This window comes from Canis aureus, chromosome 2, assembly GCF_053574225.1.
Source record: "Canis aureus isolate CA01 chromosome 2, VMU_Caureus_v.1.0, whole genome shotgun sequence".
NCBI classification, from domain to species: Eukaryota; Metazoa; Chordata; class Mammalia; order Carnivora; family Canidae; genus Canis; species Canis aureus.
Genome location: NC_135612.1, coordinates 16676404 through 16698277, shown reverse-complemented (window position 1 = coordinate 16698277; position 21874 = coordinate 16676404). Strand labels below are relative to the sequence as shown.

The window sequence follows — 21874 nt, the reverse complement described above, 5'->3', positions numbered from 1 at the left end:
AGTTCACCAATTACTGAGGATCAAATGAAGTAATATGTGTAAGGCACCTGCCACACAAACCCTCAAGAAACACTAACTCCTCCCAAGCTGATATCAATCTGTATGAATGTAATATAATGTCTGGTACTATTTGATGATGCTCCTTCTGGGGCAACAATATGGTCTTTCAGGCAATACCTGAGTGAAGGTACATTTCTGGTGAACACAGTTGTTGGGTAAGAAAGTTCTTCCTAATAACCTTTAAAACAACTCCTATTTTGCTTCTCTCTTTATCATTCCCATGACAAAACGGATAACTTTCATTATGTTCAAACGTGTCTATTAAAAAGCTTCCAAATGTCTTGTTTTCCCTAATGTCACAAAATCAGGAGTGGAAGCAACTTTGAAAGAACGGCTATGGCAGTCAGGTTGCCTGAAAGCTGGAGGGGTGGGTTTTGGGTGAGACATGGCGACACTGTCAGACAGATGGCAGGGGACAAACTGAGAGGCACAAAGGATGGGCTGGCAGCCTCAGGTACCCCTTTCTCTTAGCCAAGATTCAGGGAGATTTGGGGGTGTGAAGAGGAGTGAAAACCCAGGTGGACAGTCTTTCTTAACTAGCACTAATTAATTAGTCTTGGCTGAAAAATTCCCACTTCTACATGAAAGAGCACTGCAGATCACGCAGGGCTGTTTGTTCAAAGATTTTGGATTCGGTTTGGCCATTATAGACTGCAATGGGCATTACGTGTGACACTTTTTCATCTCAAAATTTTTGTTTTGAATGTGAACATATGACTCAATCTCGGAGCTTTTTACCAACAATAAAATTCTCTGAGACTCATGTTGATGTTGAATTGGATTCCAGGTACATTTCTGTAATTCTGTCTTTCTTTATCACTTAATATTTTTTTCTTCCTCAGCATCATGTTCGAAACGTGACCTAAAATAGCAGAGACTTTAGCACAGTGGGCAGGACATCATAGGCCGGGAGGCCAGATGGCTGTCTAGTCCTCCCTCCACCACTTACCAGCCACATAACCTTGGACACGTCATTTAACTTTTCCCTGCTCTAGCTTTCTCATACATAAAATGGGAATAATCATACCAACTTCACAGAACTATGAACAAGAGCAGACAAAGCAATATATCTAAAGTCCTTAAATCATGCCTGGCAAATAGTCTTAAGTTCGCTACTAGGCTGGCACGTAGTAAATGCTATACGTATAAGTGTGAGCTACTACTGCTGCTAGAAGCTGTCAGAGTAAATTCCACATGCTATACTATTACTTTAAAAACAGTACACTGATCTATCTATTCAAGTGTGCCAGATAAATGTCTAAATACACTTACTCATCAAACCAAACACCAATTTACTCTGTAAGTTGAAGAGAAGCACAGCGAAAACAAACATTTTATTTTTTAACAGAAAATTGTTTAAGTTTTAGTAACTTGATATAGAATTAAAATAGCTTATAAAAGCATTTGGCAGAATCTGATGTTGATCGAGCTCAGAAGCAATGTGAGAACAAAATAAAATGATTATTCAATGGATTATTGATTCATTCAATAAGCAATTACCATATGCTCTGCCTTATACTGAGGTTTGAAGAAGACAGAGTGAAAATCCAAGACCAACTTCCTAACTTTTTGGAGTTATAATCCAGTAAAGAAAACTCAGACAGATAAATAATTTAAAAATCACAGTACTGGGCAGCCCGGGTTGCTCAGCGGTTTAGCACCGCCTTCAGCCCAGGGTGTGATCCTGGAGACCCGGGATCGAGTCCCATGTCAGGCTCCCTGCATGGAGCCTGCTTCCCCCTCTGCCTATGTCTCTGCCTCTGTGTGTGTGTGTGTCTCTCTCTCATGAATAAATAAATAAAATCTTTAAAAAATTTTTTTAATAAAATAAATTAAAAAATCACAGTACTGAGCACCGTGATAGTCAAGTGTGCAATCATATGGGAATGTGGGAAGTGATTTGTATATGGGGGGGAGGTGTGCTTGGTCCTGGTTTGGAGCTGGTTGTTAAGGACAAACATTTATCTCTCCCCTAAGCTGAATCTTTGTGTATAGAGAGATAGCATCAATATTCTTTCATTCTCATACTTAAACATTTTTCAGGCAAGCCTGAGAAAAAATATAACAGGCCTATAGTCTTGATCCCAAGACACAAAGCTTTCAAAGGCTTCAAATTTAGTAGGAAAAAATTAATCATGCCAAGGAATATTAGTACATTATATTAATACAACATGGCAGTTAATATTTTGAAGTCCAAAGGAAAAGAAGTTCCAAAATTTCACCAGCAAACCTCAGGAAAATGATATGACAACGTTTTCCTTGATTCCTGTGTTCTCCCTGGACTAATGTGACCTGTTAGGGCCCCCATGTAGTAATTAGTGCCATAAAAATACACAGTAGACACTCAGTGAGAGAGGAAGATAGATCATTCCTGGGAATTGTTCCCACAGTAGAGTCACTCAACCCCCTTCACACAACCATTCACATCCTCCCTGGTCAAGTAAGAAGTCAGGAAGCAGACACAGCTCCTGAGTCTCATTCACCATTGTCCAATCAGGATGAATCAACTCTCTTCTTCTCCAAATGAAAATCTGCAAGAAAGTAAGTTCAAAAACTATAATACAACCTGAATAATATTAAGTGGATTTTTAGAATGTATAAGTACCTTTTAAAAGTTTCTTAAACTTGACTAGATGCAAAACAAAAACTAAAGTGTTTTTTAAATGGCAGGTTTCATAGTACAACTTCAAGACATAAACTACTGGGATGCCTGGGTGGTTCAGCTGTTAAGCGTCTGCGTTTGGCCCAGGGCGTGATCCTGGAGTCCCTGGATCAAGTCCCACATCGGGCTTCCAACTAGAGCCTGCTTCTCCCTCTGCCTGTGTCTCTGTCTCTCTCTTTATGTTTCTCATGAATAAATAAAATCTTAAAAAAAAAAAAAAGACAAACTACCAACAGACAGAGATACTTTTAATAAGGCTGAATTTTTTGGTTATCATCAGGTTCTCCAACTCTGACATTTCCAAGCCAAGGGTCAGCTTAGGGACTTAGGAAGATAGAATCCTGGGAGCTCAATCACAGGAAATTTTGAGTAGCACCCTATGGTAATTGGCTCACCCTGATCCTAACATTGGCACCAAAGCTCTAATTATAGATATCATGATTAAAACAGTCAGTCACCTACCAGAGCCAATTAGGAAACATAATGCAAAGACAGCTCTCCTCCATAAAAACAAAAATATAAAATACAAAAGAAGAAACTAGATAAGAAGTGGGCAAGAGCTAAATAAGGAAAACTATAAAATAATATATATGTATTTAAGATGAAGGCTGGAGAACTGGAGAACCTTATCACATTCTGTACACATTAGGTAAGGAATCATCCCTTTCAATTCTAGTACACCCATCACTATCTAAAAGACCAGATGCAAAGAAATATCTTTGTCTGAAACAACTGCGTGTCTTATTTCCTTGTTTGCTTACTTATTTTATGTCTCGCATGCTAAACTAAGCTTGTGAAAGCAAGTACTTTATCTTTCATGTTTACTTCTGTCTAGTACACTCATAAAAAGCTTCAATATGTAAAGAGTTCTTGTAATCCAATATATAAGATGAATTCTTTTGCAAAAAATTAATCAAGAATCAAGATTCATAAATAATAAATTGCTAATAAGTGAAAAAAAAGTTAAACTTCAGTTATAGTCAAAACATAAATTGAAAATACATGGAATAGCATTTGACCTCCAGTTTTTGTAAATAGTTTGGTAATATGTATCAAAAGAATTTTAATCTTGTATTCCTTTTGAGTCAGTAATTCTACTTCTTAGAAAGAACTAAGAGATTCTCCCCCACACACAAAAAATTTAAGGAGCCTCAATACAGAGTTCTTTCTAATGGTAAAGTAGAAAAAAACAGCCACAAGTGGGCTGCTGAGTAAATAAATCACACTACCATCATATGAAGATAATATGAAGCAATTAAACATTATCTTCAGAGAATATAAAAAGTCTTGGAAAATGTACAGAAAACTGATGACAAAAAAATCTCCCAAATAGAATGCAATATTGCCTATGTAGTATTATCTTATTTTGGAAGTATGTAACTGTGTAAAAAACTATAAAAAATTTGGGGGGCACAAACACAAATTAGCAACGACTTTCCAAGGATGTACAAATTTTGTTTCCCTCCACATGCTTTTCTTTATTATTCATAAGGTCTACAGTGAAAATTTGGTTAATTAATTAATTTTATAATTAACCAAATTTTAATTATATTTTAAAATATATTATATTATATTTTAATATATCACATTATATATAGTTTATTATATATAATATTGTTATATATATTTTATTATATAATATATGTTATTATATTATATAAAATTTATCATATTTTAATATGGTATTATACATAATTATATTATTTAAAAGTCAATTAAATTTATTATTTTTAACTGCCAATTGGCTTATTTAAAAATATAACCCAGAACCTTAGCTGTTCAGACTACAGAGGACATAGTATAAAAAGGAATGCAGTCTGATAGGTGTAGTCTAATTGTTTCATTAGAGAAAATTCACTCTCATATTTCTACCTAGTTTTAGATTGAACCATTTAATTTTTTATATTGTCTTCCTTTTTTTCCTTCTTTTGGGGCACATTATGATAGTCCATTTAATTCTTTCATATGTTAAAATGCAAGAATTTTATTAGCATGCTTTGTTACTAGGGGCCCAAAATCTTGCTGTAGAAAGAAATACGGAAGTGTGATCTAACCTAGGCAGTAACTGAAAGCTCCATTAGTCACATTAGAGTTGTTACATTCCCTCAGCATAGAACCCAGATATCAGATATCGTAGTTACTGTAGATCTTCTGGATGTCAAAGTATATCTACTCTCAGGTTCTCAAACAAAAGGCAATCCTTGAGCATTTAGAACACAAGAAAGGCTCAGAAGAGTTTATCCTGCATGCCATATACCTTTTGTTTTTATCATTGATACTGGATGAACCTAGATGTTTTAAATGTGGATTCAATGAGGTAAGTCACACATTAATAGAAAATTGACTTGTCCTATCTGTTTTAACCAAATTATAGACTTCTTTCCAAATGTCATTGTCCATGTCCATTTTCTTTTCTGAATTCAGTAAAAAAGGCAAAGTTCTCACCACATAGACTTCACTCAACATAGCCATGCTTGAATCACCATGATCTTCTCGAATCCATATGTGGCCACTACAGAGATAAACCAAGATTTTTAGACATCAAATAGCCTAGTCCGGTAAAATCCAGATTAAACCCACTTTTAATCACACGGGGCTAAGTTTGTTCACTGAATCTCAGAAAATGTATGTGAGATCACCCACTGGGTTGGAGACCACAATTCTGATATTATCTGGACTGTGCAATGCAACCTGAAACATAATGAATTTGAAGGCAGTCATTTTTCCCTGGATCCTACTGAGGAAACTCTCTCTCCCTTCCTGCCAAAATCCTGGTATTACCACCTCGACCTTAAAATTGGCTTCAACAGAGTCATCTTTCAGTCACAATTTCGGGTGTCTAAAGAAATAAGCTCCTATTCTGCAGATTCAAATTTTTCCCTTTGAGTTTTTCAAAATAACAGCAAAGGTGGGTTCATTAGCAAAACTCTTTGCCAGAATGCTGATAGTCCATGACATGCCAAGTCTGCTGATGGAGAAGGAGGTTATCTTACGTGGAAAGTATCATAAACTGGTTCTTCTAGATAGAGAAGCAGAAGGCAAAGATTAAAGCGCTTACACATTTTGGGAGGTGCTGGCTCTGGTGATGAAGGTAACAGAAAAAGGGAAACAAAGCAAAGGCAGGTGAGACCAGTGCACCACGATGTGTCACCACACTGGTTTCTGCTTAACAGTGAGCCACAGAGTTGATGATGAGTTGACTTGTCTCTGTTACTCGGCTCTTAAAACTTGTTTGTAAGATTCATGAGAAGAAAGCAAGCCTCTGAGAAGTCAGTGAAGAAGAGAAAGAAAAGGAAAGGAATTTATGTGTCCAACACCTTTCAGTCTCCTTTTTCCTTTGGTCAAGAGTCACATCACAGACAGCCAACTCCTCAGGTTCCAGTTTGTACCTTACAACCTTTCAGTAGCCACATGGGAAGCCATGTGGTGAGGATTCTCATCTAAGTCAGAAAGCGGAGGAAAAACAACACAGGGAGAATATTGATCAAGAAATAAAATGAGGCACCTGGGTGGCTCAGTTGACTGGGCATCTGCCTTCAACTCAGATCATGACTCAGGGTCCGGATTGAGTCCCTCATCAGGCTCTCTGTTCCGCAGGGAGTCTGCTTCTCCCTCTCCCTCTCCCTCTCGTGCTCTCTCCCAAATAAGTAAATAAAGTCTAAAAAAAAAAAAATGAAAGAAGAAAGAAAGAAAGAAAGAAAGAAAGAAAGAAAGAAAGAGAGAGAGAGAGAGAGAAAGGAAGGAAGGAAGGAAGGAAGGAAGGAAGGAAGGAAGGAAGGAAGGAAGGAAGGAAGAAAGAAAGAAAGAAAGAAAGAAAGAAAGAAAGAAAGAAAGAAAGAAGAAAGAAAGAAAGGAAGAAAAGAGAAGGGAAGGAACATAAGGGAAGCTGAAAAGTAATTGTGAGATTTGTGCCTCCAAATGAAGACAATGTCATCTACATAGTGTTTTCACATGTACTAACTACAAAATTTTATGTTTAAGTATTTGCATTCCAAAACCAAATTATTCTTTGTGTTAAGCACATTAGAAATACAGGAATTTAAGATGTATAGGAAATGGAATCAAAAGCACATTTCTTAATGGAGTATGAATTAATATCAATAAAAACACATACATAAAAATGTAAATTATATCAGTAAAAATAATATTTTCTTTTTTGGGTAGAAAAATTACAAAAGTGTTTGAAAATACTTTTTAAAGAAATGACAGTGAATCCATAATTTTTCTATGAAACTTTGTATCTAAAATTATATTGTTCATATTAAAATATATAGTAAGACTTGAAATTCATAGAATAAAATATACTGAATTTGGATTTCTCATATACTCTGTTATGCCACCATTATTAATACTATATGTAATAGTCAGGAAAAAATGTTGCTTATTATATCAGTAAAATAAATCACCCTGTATTTTGTGTCTTTCAATTGTAATATATGCAATATAATATTAATTTAATGGAATTTGAAAAATTTAGAAATGTATAAATAAAGCAATACAATTACCAATTCATACTCCATCTGATTATAACTCTTAATATTTTGTTTCAATCTTTTTGTTTAGGCATACATATTTTACATAATCATAAATATTTAAATTTATATTCAAATTCATGTATAATTTTGCATCTTTCTTTTTCACTTAACATTATATGCTAAGCATTTGCTCTATATTAATCTTTGAAAATAACAATTTAAATGGTTATGCAATCTCTCTCCATCATACTGATGTTCCACAAGGTATATTGAACCATTCTCTTCTTAGATATAAATTGTTTCTGTTTTTATTATTAGAGATAATATGATGCATACTATTGACTGAATTTTGTGTAATTTTGTATTATTTTCTAGAGGTCAATTCATAGGAAGATGAAAGCCAAAAAATATTAATTTCTGAGAGAATTATTAATGTATGTTGCCAAGTCTTTGCCCAGAAATATTATTTGTATTTATACTCCTATCAGTACTGGATGAGAATGTCCCCTTGCCAAGGCGAATCCTACAAATTTTCATGTTCCACTTCCATAATAAAAGTCCTGTTGATGAAGTATCAACTAACTCTAAATTTCAATGCAAATTTAAGTTTCTCCCCAAGCCACTGGTATCCTGGAATAGGAAGGAGGAGTGAACTCAAAGATTTCTGATTTTCCCTCTCACAGGGAGTTTTGTGGCTTTCTAGAAGCCTCTTCCAGTTAGCTGCCATACCACCCACCCTCCCTTCAGCACCTCCGTTAGTGATAGTTCCGCCTCTGCAGTGGCCCTGTGCCCTGGAAGTGGTTCTGTGAAATGGTGAAGTCCCTTGTGAAAAGACGGAGGCAAGGCTGCCTTCCTCAGGATTCCCACTGGCCCTTTGCACGACACACATTTGCAGTTTACTCTCTGCTGGGCTCTCTTTCCATCACTCTGCTGCTTGGAGAATTCTCCCTAGAGAGGGCAGTGGCCCCTTCCTATGGCCCTCAAACTCCGGGCAACTGTAAAACTCTTCAAACACTTGTCTTGAAGGCAAACTTTCTTTGAAAGGAGGTAAGGAAAAAATACCATAAAGCAGTAGTGGTGGCGGGTGGGGGGATTATAGGCGTAAATAGCCCTTTCTGGTTTTTTTCTCTTTCATGTCCTGGAGATGTGCAACAGGCTAAAGCTTGCAGAACCAGTTTCACAATATTTTGGCATGTGCTGCAGATACAGTAGAGCAACTTTCCACCACTAAGGCATTGAAGGGTTTGAGTGCATGTGGAACTGAGACTTCTCTTATATCCCAAGACATCAGAAAACATAACATTTAACATTATCCTAGATACATGTATTGTATGTATTTACATACATATGATAACACTGTACCTCTACATTTACATATGAATGTATTCAGAGCTCCGTGTATCTATAAATCATAATACAGAGACAGATACATCTGGAGAAAACAGAAGGAAGGGACAGAGAAAAGTTATCTAAACCCTTACAATATAAAAAGCCCAGGATACAACTTGGGATGGAATTAAATCTTCAATTTTAACTTTTACATGTATTAATTATAAGATTTTGAAAGTTTATTCCCAGTATCTCTAACAATAGCTACAACTCCTGCTCATCTTCTGAGAACTATCTATCTAAAGATGTTACCATCCCCATGAATCTGTTCCTCTGGCCTCATCTCTGATGATATGCAAAACCACCTTCTATGGATACGCTTTTTTAGATATTGATCACAGTCATGAAACCGGTATGAGAAGTCTTAAGGAGGCATCATCTACTAAAATTTCCTTCAAGCTTTGAATAAATCCAGTTCAAATACCTAATTTTTTAAAAGTCAAGAGAAGTATTTCCATGAGGGTCTAGTGCCTACAAGAAAATATCAGTGTGGGGACATTCTGAAGGTTTGTATCTGACCTTTCTTTGGTTTTAATCACTGAAGTTCTCGACAGCTTAATAAGTTGAAGGTGCTGGGTCACCGTCTAACTTAATGAGGCCCGCCACTGAGACTTGGTCACCTCTGATTGCTCCCATAAGTCTTAACACATCTGGTACACTGTCCTTGGGTGAGAAATGTTTTCCATAACTTTCCTCTTGTTCACTACCCTGCATATAAATTGTTTTTATTAACCTGAGAATGATACAGCACTGTATATTTGTGTGAGCTTTTGCCATTTTCGGCCTTATCCTACGGAAAGAGAGTTGATTGTTTTCTCCAAAATGGAATTAAACACTGTTTATCACCAATGTCTCCTTTTCTATGTTTCTACCCTTATTTAATATGGGTCAAACTAACCTTCAGTTTGACACGAGATTAAAGAACCAAACATTGTAACTCGAGTCTTTGAGACAATTTACAATATGCCATAGTTGCGGGAAGAAGGAGCCAGATAACAATAGACTACTTCTAAAGATTTTTTTTTTCATAGGACAACATATGCAAATGCAAATATCTAGGAGTAATCAATTGGATGTGGAAATATATAGTCAGATGATTGGCACATTCCTTTGTCCAGAATGACAAATAAATTTTTTTTTTCTTGGAGATTAAGTTATTTTTTTTTTATTGGTGTTCAATTTACTAACATACAGAATAACACCCAGTGCCCGTCACCCATTCACTCCCACCCCCCGCCTTCCTCCCCTTCTACCACCCCTAGTTCGTTTCCCAGAGTTAGCAGTCTTTACGTTCTGTCTCCCTTTCTGATATTTCCCACACATTTCTTCTCCCTTCCCTTATTTTCCCTTTCACTATTATTTATATTCCCCAAATGAATGAGAACATATAATGTTTGTCCTTCTCCGACTGACTTACTTCACTCAGCATAATACCCTCCAGTTCCATCCACGTCAAAGCAAATGGTGGGTATTTGTCATTTCTAATAGCTGAGTAATATTCCATTGTATACATAAACCACATCTTCTTTATCCATTCATCTTTCGTTGGACACCGAGGCTCCTTCCATAGTTTGGCTATCGTGGCCATTGCTGCTAGAAACATCGGGGTGCAGGTGTCCCGGCGTTTCATTGCATTTGTATCTTTGGGGTAAATCCCCAACAGTGCAATTGCTGGGTCGTAGGGCAGGTCTATTTTTAGCTCTTTGCAGAACCTCCACCCAGTTTTCCAGAGTGGCGGCACCAGTTCACATTCCCACCAACAGTGTAAGAGGGTTCCCTTTTCTCCACATCCTCTCCAACATTTGTGGTTTCCTGCCTTGTTAATTTTCCCCATTCTCACTGGTGTGAGGTGGTATCTCATTGTAGTTTTGATTTGTATTTCCCTGATGGCAAGTGATGCGGAGCATTTTCTCATATGCATGTTGGCCATGTCTATGTCTTCCTCTGTGAGATTTCTCTTCATGTAGAATGACAAATAAATTGATAGAAAATCTATTCTTTTTTTTTTAATTTCAGTATATTTTACAAATCTAATGAAAGTCATATTTCTGCTTTCTTTACAATTTCCCATATGGATAATAGTAACATGAAAGTTGATCCAGATGGATAAAACTGCAGTTTTATAGTATGACATTATGTCTGTATCCTCCACCTTAACCTTAGTCACGGAGAATGCTTCTCAGGACCATTATAGTGAAGTGAAGAAAACTGAGTGTCTTTATAAAGTGGACCAAAGACAACAGAAATATATTTTTATTAAGAAAATTCTGCAGGTGGAAGTAGTTTGTGCTGGAATCCATCCTATCTCCATGAAAACCAAAATATTTGCATACTGAAGTCATCTGCCATCCCATCATTGACACTTATCTTTTGAATGAAAATAGTGTTTGAAATCTTCTCTGATCTAATTCTGTCTAACCTGAATTCATATGCAAATACCATATTATTCACATAGTATTGCATCTAAAATATGAAAAAGGAGAGGAAGTAGCTAGATAGTGTCAGACAGCTAGTCATTCTATTGCACACAAGGTAAAGACCAGTCTGGTCATAACTGGGGCCATTCCATAATAGAATAGTTAGAATTTCTCCTGAATCAAGATAATAGCAGTTTTGGAAAGAGGAAAAGCAATATTCTATTGTGTTATTTTTAATTTGCCTACTAAAATGTTGAATTGAAAGCTAAGTTTTCTCCTACATCATATTATACGTCACTAATGTAAATCTCTACGTGAAACAATGGTTTTGTCATCACTTCAACGTTAGCAAGACTAAACTATTACTCTTTCACATTCTTTCTCTCTTCAACTACATACTATAATTCCCTCAGTCACGGAAAGGCTGGGAGGGTGGGGGTTAGTTGCAGTTGTTTACCTTTTACTGCCAAGCCACTATTCCCGAATTTCCTTTAACTTCACATGATACAATTCATTTGTAAAGGAAGTTTCATGTGACTCCAATCTAAGTCGCTTAAATTAAGATTTTATTTTTTTTAAGATTTATTTATTTATTTATGATAGACACAGAGAGAGAGAGAGAGGCAGAGACACAGGAGGAGGGAGAAGCAGGCTCCATGCCAGGAGCCCGACGCAGGACTCAATCCCAGGACTCCAGGATCGTGCCCTGGGCCAAAGGCAGGCACCAAACCACTGAGCCACCCAGGGATCCCCCAAATTAAGATTTTTAAACAGCTTTATCTGCTCATATGAATTTATCTACCAGACACATGTACATGAAGATATCAACAAAATCTACCTTCTATTCCTCATTTTCTCTCTCATTCAGGTCCAGTACAATGCCTCACTAATATTCCTATTAAAATGGAACATCTTACAGTTCTTCTCTATGCCCTGTAAGATCTTCTCTATCACATTTCTGCTAGCTGATCACTTAACTATCTAATCACTTGCACATCTGATCATTTTGTTTTACGTTTTAATAGCACTTCCCACATAAGCACACCTTGTGAGTCTATCTTTTGTCAAACTTGGAGGATGCCTCACTGGGATATTCACAGAATCCTAGGGTTCTGATTTGCAATCATACTTGTATAATGATCAAGCCTAAAACAGGCTCAAAGACCTTCTATTCCATCTCTCACATTTGTAGCTAAGGAAAAATGCTCTAGGTGGCAAAGACAGGATTAAAACACCAATCACTAGATTTCAAGTTCACAGCTCTTACTGCAACAGCTTGCACTTACAACCCATAAGAACTGCCGCAAATTAGTCCTCTGCAAATTAGCAGTCTTAAAAATGTCAGTACTCTCTACACTTCTGTATTAGTCAAGGTTCTCCAGAGAAACAGAATCAATAGGATATATACAGATAGAGCAGGAGATTTATTATATGAATTAGCTCCCATGATTACAGAAGCTGAGAAGTCCCATGATCTGCTTGTCCACACGCTGGAGAACCAGGAAAGCCAGTGGAATAATTCAGTTCCAGTCAGAAGGCCTGAGAACCTTCTGATTCTGGTTCTCAGAATCAGGAGAGCTAATGATGTGACTCCTACTCTAAAGGAGATGCAGGCTATAAGCCCCAGAGTCAGAAAGCCCAAGTCCCAGAAGTCGAAGGGCAGAAGATGAACATTCCAGATATTATTTGCCCTTCCTCTGCCTTTTTATTCTTTTGGGACCTTTAACCAATTGAATGATGCCCACCCACAATGGTGAGAGGGTCTTCTTTACTAAACCTGCTGATTTGAATGCTAATCTCTTCTGGAAACACTCACAGACATGCCCAGAAACAGTGTTTTATTAGCTATCTGGGCATCCCTTAGCTTAGTCAAGCTGACATATAATTAACTATCACAACTGTTCAGGTCTCCCAGGGGATCCCAAGTCATGTAGATATTTTATACTGTAATTCAAAACTTTTCAGAATTCCCTGCCTCATTCTTTACCTCATTATCCCTCCTTACCTGATCACTTTTATTACGTCTCTTGAGTCTGCTTTTGCCTAAAAGTCCCCTCTTAAGCCTTCTCTTCCAGTCTACAGCAGCCATTTTAATTTCATCTCTTTCATTTAAACAGTTTCTAAGATTCACTTCCTTAATTTCTCAGAATAGTTAACTTTCTCCATTGCTATTGATGGTATCATGCTTCTGATGATAAAAACCACAAATACTATTAGCGCCTGCTATGAGTCAGCCACTGTGGAGACACTGAGGTACTTCATATGCACACATCAGGTCCTCTCTGCCTTCCTTGTCTCTTGCCCCAGTGCCCCTTACACAACTGGCTCTGAATGGACTCCAACCAACTTTATGCCTGACGGTATTATATTTCATGCTCATACAACACTTCTTCAACTAACTATGGCCTACTGGAGGTGGGGATTTTTTTTACAACCACATAATGAAGAAAGAAACTTGGACCTTTTTATATATGTTGGTAGTAGCTAAAAACTAAATCACCATTCCATTATATCCCCCATTTAAATTTGTCTAAAGGACAGTGTTAAAGGAAATCTTACCAGCAGGGAGAGATAGGAGCAGTATACTGGGTCATTCACCTAATGTGGAAGGAGAAGTCATCTGAAGTATGGTTATAGATGGATTTACGGATAGTGGGAAATGCCATGATGCTAAGAATTCCCACCACAGAATAAGCACTAAATAAGAAGATGGATAGAATGACTCGCCTTGTGGGATATCAGCCAGCTTGTTCCCTCTGCTACCTCAGTGCCTAAATGTCCTTGGGCAATGGAACTATGAAAAGAGTGGCCAGGATGAGTGGACGCTAAGCATGGGCTCCTTTTCACCAAGGCTGAAGAGAGACAAGGCCAGATGAAGAAGCCTTACACACTTCCAAACTAATTAAGAAGTTTGGAGTTTATTGTCACACTGGTAACCCGAAAGAGATGTAAATCTTAGTTTTTAATGGACTTTTTACTGAAAACAACTTTATATTTTACCAAGATTCCTGCATTTGAAGGCTGATCTGTTTTCAGCCCTCAAGGCATTAACCTCTTTTGCGTGTATTTTCTGCATACCTCTCTGCATAGAGGCAATATGAGAGACCTGAAGGGTGTACTAAATACGTGAGACTTTTCTCATAAGTGGCCTTCACAAAACCACTCACTATGAACTTCAAAGTTACAAGGTATTTTGAAAGACATCTAGTTCAAGTTCCTTCTTGGTTTTCCTGTTTTTTAATCTCAAAAATGTGCTCCTTTTCTTATAAGAAGTGTAAAAATAAAATAAATATCAAATTGAAGCTTTCATATAAAACAAGAGTCTGCCAAAACTGAGTTATAAGCATCATTATAGCTTAAAGTTATAAGCATTAATTCAGGAATTAAAACCCAATGTCTTCAGTTGCCAGACAGGTAAAGAAAATGGGTAAAATGGAATTAGTGTACAACAGTAGAGAGTGACATAAAAATATGAATTAACCAGATGGAGTGTGCCTGTCTTAAAGACATTCTTTTTTTTTTTTTTAATTACACTCCATGTCTGTGGGCTTACTTATGGTTTCCAATATATGGTACCAAGCTGTAGATAGTTGGTGGTTACCAAAATTAGATATCAAAATCATTGGGCAATCTATTAAAACATTCAGATTTCTGGGTTCTACCAAAGTTTCCTATTTTTATGTGATTTGTCTTTTTTTGTTTGTTTGTTTTTGTAGTTTATCTGTCTCATTTTGGTCAGGGAAATCACTGATTTAGGTGTATTTATTCAGCAAATAGTTTATCTACTGTTTAATTTGTCAAGGACTATTCCAGGTGCTAGGAATATCAAAGTAAATAGCCTGTTTTCCGAATATCACGAAGTTTACATTCTGTGTAACATAATAGAAATGGGCATGTCTCTACTCCTCATGACATCCTAATAAACTAAATTCTGTTTGCTGTATTAGACAAGGGTTAATTATGGTCTTAATAAATCATTTAATCAGAAAAGCTATGATTCTTCCATGAACAGAACCAAACGATGAAATCACAATACTCTTTCATTCTCTTATCACCTCCAATATTTACATATAGTAATTCTCCTTGATAGTCCATTTATACGAGTCAGTTCTATAAACCCAGTTTTATAAGACTATGAAGATAAAATAGCTTACATAAGGTTTACTAAATTAATGTTAAATTATTCATTGACTTTCAATACCATTCAAAACAGGATGAAAACAAAACAAATTAAAAATATTTAAGAGATTAGATCCCGCTATCTTCTTTATTCTATGAACTTGATATAACCTTAATATAAGCCTCCCCTTCCTTAAAGTACTCTCAGTGCTGTCTTTTATTTTGTCTCGATTTTTAAGGGTTGCTTACAGGAGGTAGGTTTACAATCTAGAGTACAAAAAAAGTTGTTTAAGACAAGTATTTCATGGCCTTCTGCCATGATAGAATTTTCCCCAAGAATCTTACATTTTTTTCTTTTGAGTCACATCAAATAGTCTCTTCCACTTCCACCCATCCTGGTCTCATCCACTGGGTGGTCAGCCCACTCTCTGCTTAAAAACAGCTGGGGAGATAAACCACCCCCAAATATCCTCCATTTTGATATAAAAATTACAACTCTCAAGGGACTTGAGACATTGTAGTCCTGACTTGCTGACCTTGGCCAACTGTTGTGGCTGCTTACAAATGAACCCACCAATAAGGAAATTAGAAAAATTCTGGAATGTGTTTTTTTGGCCAGAATAAACTCATTCTAGAGGGAGGGAAAGACACTGTCCATTTTATTTTTCAGGGTAATATCTATCACATGGAAGTCCTTAATGAACACTCAGATTTTTGTTCCTACATTTTTGGCTGCACACTAATTCAGGTGGACACTCCTTTATTCGAGGTTCTTTGTGAGCAAGCAGCTGCACTGTGGAATTATTTTGACAAACAAAAATAAGATTTTTTTATTTTGATGTGATTATAGTCAGATTCTTTAGATATCAAAGGTGGAACTGTGGACTGGCTAGAAATATTCTCTTATTAGGCCTAGTCCTTCTTTCTCATCTACTTTGTTTATTCAAACACTTTATCCAATACCTACTATTGTTTGAAAGACGCTAGGCAAAGTGCTTCATTTGTTTGTTTGATATAGAAAAATGAAACCCTTTGCTAGCTAATTCACAGCTATTGCATTATCACAAAACTTCTTCCAGGAGATTACTGAATTTTTATTCTGGGAAGAGAATTTGTTGGATAAATTCAAATGCATATTACAGTTAAAAACTGGGTATTCCATAATCACATATGGAAGGAAAAAAGCTCGAGTGTTGCCAGAATTAATAACTCATATATTTCACAGGAACAAGTTTGTTTTTAGGTAGTCAAAGCGTAATAATTCCTAATGATTTTTCTTTCAAATCTTTCCTGTGAGCATACATCTGCTCCTTTTGCGATTTAATTGTAGATACTGCCTACATCGGCCAAAAAGAAAAAGATCTGTGCTCTCTTCAAAACACCACTCATTTCACATTTAATCAAAGGCCTGACTTCATTTGATCTCAGTCCCACATTGCTATTCTTCACACTTCAACTTAAAGGCAGTGGGGCTTACGAAGTAGAAGCACCAGCACTTGGGGTGACGGTGAGGAGCAAATTTCCGTGCAGTGTCGAGCATAGTGTTAGACTGGTGTGCTCATCTTCCTTATTGAATCATTTGCCAAGGAAATCCAGTCCATGATAAACAGACAAATGTCTGAGATCACTGCGGCTCAGTCTCTGATGAGGCAGCTGCCTCCATGCTGTGTTTGTTGTTCCAGGATATTGTAAATACTAATATTTTATAAGCTCTGGTACAGTTTAGAGATGAATCTCATAAACATAATTCACCAATTCCAAGTTTTCCAAAACACACAGCCTAAAACAATCTTACTCGAGGTCAGCCTGTGGATTGGGCTCTGAGCTCTGGTTACTGTGGTGGGCAGGAGACATTTGGGATGTACGAAATCTCAACTCCTCTGTCTTTCAGAGAGACAGAGAAGGTCTGAACTCACATACCCAAATACAATTCCTAGTGACCTGAAATAACGGAACAGAAAAGAGTACTTGCATTTAAAATTTATAAAAAGTGTCATAACCTGAAATAAGAGGGCCAGTTTTCAGGGCAGGTTAAAACACAACAACAAAGGGGTTGATGACCAAAAAGTCACCATGATGACGTGTTTTATAGCATCAACGAAGGATGTGATATCATAATGCATGCAAAGTGTCAATTGAGGATATTCTGCTAAAACACTAAGCAAATTGTCATATTCTTTTTGAATTCTCATCCCATGTGGCAAATTTTTGGATCTGATCTCTATCGGTAGTCTCTTACCCTCTTCCTTATTTCTATGTACTCGGAACCAAGCCTCTGAGTCTTCTGCTCACTAACCATTTATGCTTGCTTTGTAAAGAAGTACCTCTCTAGACACTATGTTTAACAGTCTAGCCATTTCCTAGAAATGCAACAAAAAATGAAGAAGCCAACTCCCTTTTATGCACCAGGGATTGGCCCACTTAATTTTATTAGATACTTCCGTGGATACACAGGCAAATGTGATAAGGACTAAAATAAAATCCACATCCTAAATCATGGCAACCGATAAAAACATATTGATTAATACATGGCTAAAGCAGATACTATGTAAGAGTAATAAAGTAGATGAAAATATTTTGTAAATTCTTTAGCACTGTACACACATTACTGTGATTGTTTTTCCTTTAAGACATCGCACTGAGAATGAATTAAATAAGATGCCAATTGCCTATTAAAAACGTAGCCTTAATTAGTAGTTGGGAACCCCCCTCTTTGTATTAAAGGGCAATAACGATGGAAAGACCTGCTACATGTGGGATCTTTCTTTTCTTTATCCGAAGTCGGTGATGCTATTTGGATAATAACTGATGAAAGGACTAGGGTGCCAACCAATTTGCAGTTAAGTGGCTAATTAAGACCCAAAGCAAAGCTGCCAGGAGGTTGGTTCTCTTACTTTAAAGTGACACATAAAAGCAATTAGATTGGGACTGGCTTTGCTAGGACATATTTAAATTTGGACAAAAGTTTGGGCCAGTTATTATTTTATGTTAATATATTCCTCTATAAGACAGCATCAGAGAGAAAAAGGAATCATTTAGGACATAGAAATAAATTAGAATATTACTTAGATTTGCCAAACTTCAGATATGAGAAAAAGAAAAACTATAATATCATCTCTATGTTTGCAGTCCTAACAGGGGTACTCTATGTAATTAGATTCCCTGCTCTTAGCGGAAATGAGTAGAGGTGCATGGAGCACAGTCATCCAAGGAGAGAAAAATCTCTTAATCCTCAGGTCTGTTGTCACCTGTCTGTCATATCGCATGAGTATGACATCTAGCCCAGAATGGCATGATTTTTAGAATTGTTATACTTTAACTTCGGACAATCCAGTGTTAACATTTAAATATAGCTGCTCTAATAGCACTGCGGGGAAAACAGATTCTCTCTGGGTGTAGAAAAAAGGTTTGAAGTTGATGAGGAAAAGTAGAGAGAACTGGAGAAGATGAAAATTATAACACAAATTATCCACGTATAAGGGAATGGTGGTTGGGGAGAGTAGACAATCTTTAAAATCACAGCTCCAGTGGTATCTTAGAGTTGTGGGGAAGCCCAGTCCATTTATACCTTGCTCTTGTGATTTATGATGTCACCATTAAACCCCCTGATGGCATTATATCCTTGTAATTTGCAGTTGCCTAGCATTTTTTCTATCTACAACTCAATAACTCATTGTGTAGCTATTTCACACACACATAAACACACACATTAGTGTGAATATGTGTGTGCTGAATCTGTCGTATGATTTTTGATGTAATAATAAGTTGGGTTAACAAAAGGCAAGAAATCAGGGGCTGGATGCATAGCCACTGTATCGCCAGTTTCCCCGTGAGGCATCATAAGGAGACACGGCACTGCATGTTGCTATAAACAGATTTCACTTTGATTGTCTATATATTCTTTTTAAGAATTAAAGAAGCAAAACTGTTTGTGAGAGGCAGCCAAAAGCCATTATTGAAGGAAATATGTGAGATTGCACAGAGATAAAGAAGGAAATATATTCAATTCACCTCAACTTTTCAGTAATAGGATTAGAACATAATAGGATTAGAAATATTAAACCTTCAGGGCTAAATTCTACTGCCCCAGGAGATACCTGGTGGGATCTCTTCACTGTCCAGGGAATCTCTGTTTCCTTTCAGAGAGTCTGGTCATGGCCAGTAATTGTGACACCATAAATCTGAGAAAGAGAAGGTTTAGGAACCTTTGCTTTAAGACTATAATACAACTAGTCATTAGCATTTCTGTGGGGGTGAGAGGTGGTTTTCAACATCTCTTATGCTAGCTTTGAAACTGACTTCTGTAATTATTCTCCAACGGAAACATGAATGCCAGCAACTTTCTGGGGAGTTATTTTTATTTCTATTTGAATATTTTAGCTACAATGCTGGATATGCACTGCTGGATCTCTGAGAATGCTGTTCTAAAATGCTATATTTATAAAATGACCAAAGAGCACATGCTGCCTGGATTAAATTTATCCCAAGATGAGAGGTTTTATCTCTAATCATCTGCTTGTTGACTAATCTGGAGGCATCTTGTGCAGGTTTGACGGTTGAGACGTAACAGGCTAAAGTGATCCAGATCCTAAAGGGGTATCCCTTTGTCTTTGCCTTTGCCATCCTGAGACATGAAGACAGTGAAGGTGGCTGCTCTGAATTCATCACACCTTAGAGTAGCATCCTCACTGAAAGAGACTGCTGGTCTGATAGGAGGAAAAAAAAAGTACTCTTTGAAAGCAGCATAATCTATAAAACCACAAAATTATGTAGTTCTCAGGAAAACATTTTTAAGAGATGTAGGGTAGCTTTTCCACAATGCATTTAAAGCCCACATCAAGTATAATTTTGAAGAGTACTTGTTTCTATGGAATTGAATTCCATCTACTCTGTGGCCCATGTCACATTATAATGTTGTTACTTGCATCTGAGTGTGATATACTAGACTGTGAGCTCCTTGGAAAAAGAAACGTCTACCTTGCCATGTTTATATTCCTAACAGTATCCCACACAACTCTAGGCACATTGGAAGCATTCACTAAACACACCTTAAGAAAGGTTGACTGCTTGCTTCTCCGGGTTTAAGACAATGGTGAGCAATATGTCCCTGTTATCTGCCTCAATTTCTTCCACAGGATTGTTTTTTGGTTTTTTGTTTGTTTGTTTGTTTTGTTTTGTTTTGTTTTGTTTTGCGTTAGGGATCATACAATTCTAAATTGGGATTAGATCCTGTGTCTTGCAGATCTTCCTCCCATTAAGTGAAAAAAAAAAAAAAACAATAAGAAGGATATCCATAACAAGCTCAATATCCAAGGCTTTCTCTTTGGAAGCTTTTAATGCCAGCAAAGAAAAATTAATGAATGAGAAAAATTTAAGATACAGAGTTTTGGAGTGAGAATAGAATCATTTACCTTTCTACTATCCTATACTAGAGCCTATCAAAAATTGTAAGCAGCTTTTCTGCTGGCTACATCCCACCCACCCCCCTGCCCATGGGTTATTTTCTTTTCTATTAAGTAATTCCTTAATGCCCAGAAAGTTAAAATTCTGTTGAAAAGAGAGTTCTTAGTATCTTCTAAGATTCAAAGCCTTACTGTGATGTTTTTCTTGATTTTGTAATTTTTAAAGTGCTACCTGTATAGTTAAATGTCTCTTTCATGATATATTTATTTTACAATATTTCCAAGTTTATATACATTGTATAGATAGATGCTGTGTAATCAGAATCTTACTCTCAAGCACTGTCCACCTCATTTTGATATGTTATCTAATACTTTTGAGAAGCTATCCAAACTTTTGGCCTTTTCTAATCCTCATCTCAATATGAAATCATAATAGTAGCCAAAGAAAAAAGGAGAATGGAAAATATGTCAATCCCTGTTCTATTTGGGTTTCCCCTGAGGCTAATAGAAGCATTGTCTTTCCATTTTCCAGCTAATATTTTAGAGGTAAATGAAAATGTCCACCAAAAAATGAGGTATTTCAAACACATTTTATGAACCATTTAATATTTCTTCACCAAGGAAAACATGCATTAGTTATGGTCAAAGGCAGAAAAAAAATTATTTTCTTGATTTTTAAATGAGATATGGTTCAATTACAAAGTAGTCTTCTCTTAAGATTAGTATGTAATCAGAGGGAGCTGATTCATTTACCAATTTTTTCCCTCCTTTGCATTTGATAAAAATCAAAGATGAAGGTCTTTGACTTGGCTAATCCAGTTATCTCATGTCTTATTGGCCTTGCTCTGGGTGGGAGTCACTTCTGGAAATGATATGCTGCTCCTCAATCATAGCCATGTATTATCTGAAAGCCAACATGGTTTTAGCAGTTTGGCGTTCTATTTTTTTTTTTTAAGATTTTATTCATTTACTCATAAGAGACACAGAGAGAGAGAGAGAGACCCAGGCAGAGGGAGAAGCAGGCTCCCTGCAGGGAGCCCGCCGTGGGACTCGATCCCGGGACTCCAGGATCAGGCCCTGGGCTGGAGGCGGCGCTAAACCGCTGAGCCACCTGGGCTGCCCAAGACAGAATGTTTATTTTTATTTTTTAAGATTTTATTCGCAGTTTGGCATTCTAAAGAGAGTTGCTGGAATAGATACAGCATACAGAGGTGTGTGTGTGTGCATGCACATGCGTGCTCACATGCCCTGCACATGTGCGCGCATGCGTGTGTAATCCTTAAAAAAAGAGACATCTGTTCTGCTAATAGCCGTGTACTTGAACCCATCTACAGTTTGGTTGTACATCAG

General features: G+C 36.8%; 1 long non-coding RNA gene across 1 annotated transcript in view; it reads right to left on the bottom strand.

Annotated features, from left to right (window-relative positions):
- Positions 1 to 1420: 1420 nt before the first annotated feature.
- LOC144293663 (uncharacterized) overlaps positions 1421 to 21874 on the bottom strand; it is a 652264-nt gene continuing 631810 nt past the window's right edge. Inside the window, exons 26-27 of the long non-coding RNA XR_013360887.1 lie at positions 5168 to 5234; positions 1421 to 2591 (exon numbers count right to left, since the gene is read on the bottom strand). This is a non-coding gene — a long non-coding RNA (uncharacterized LOC144293663). The remainder of the gene's footprint in view (positions 2592 to 5167; positions 5235 to 21874) is intronic.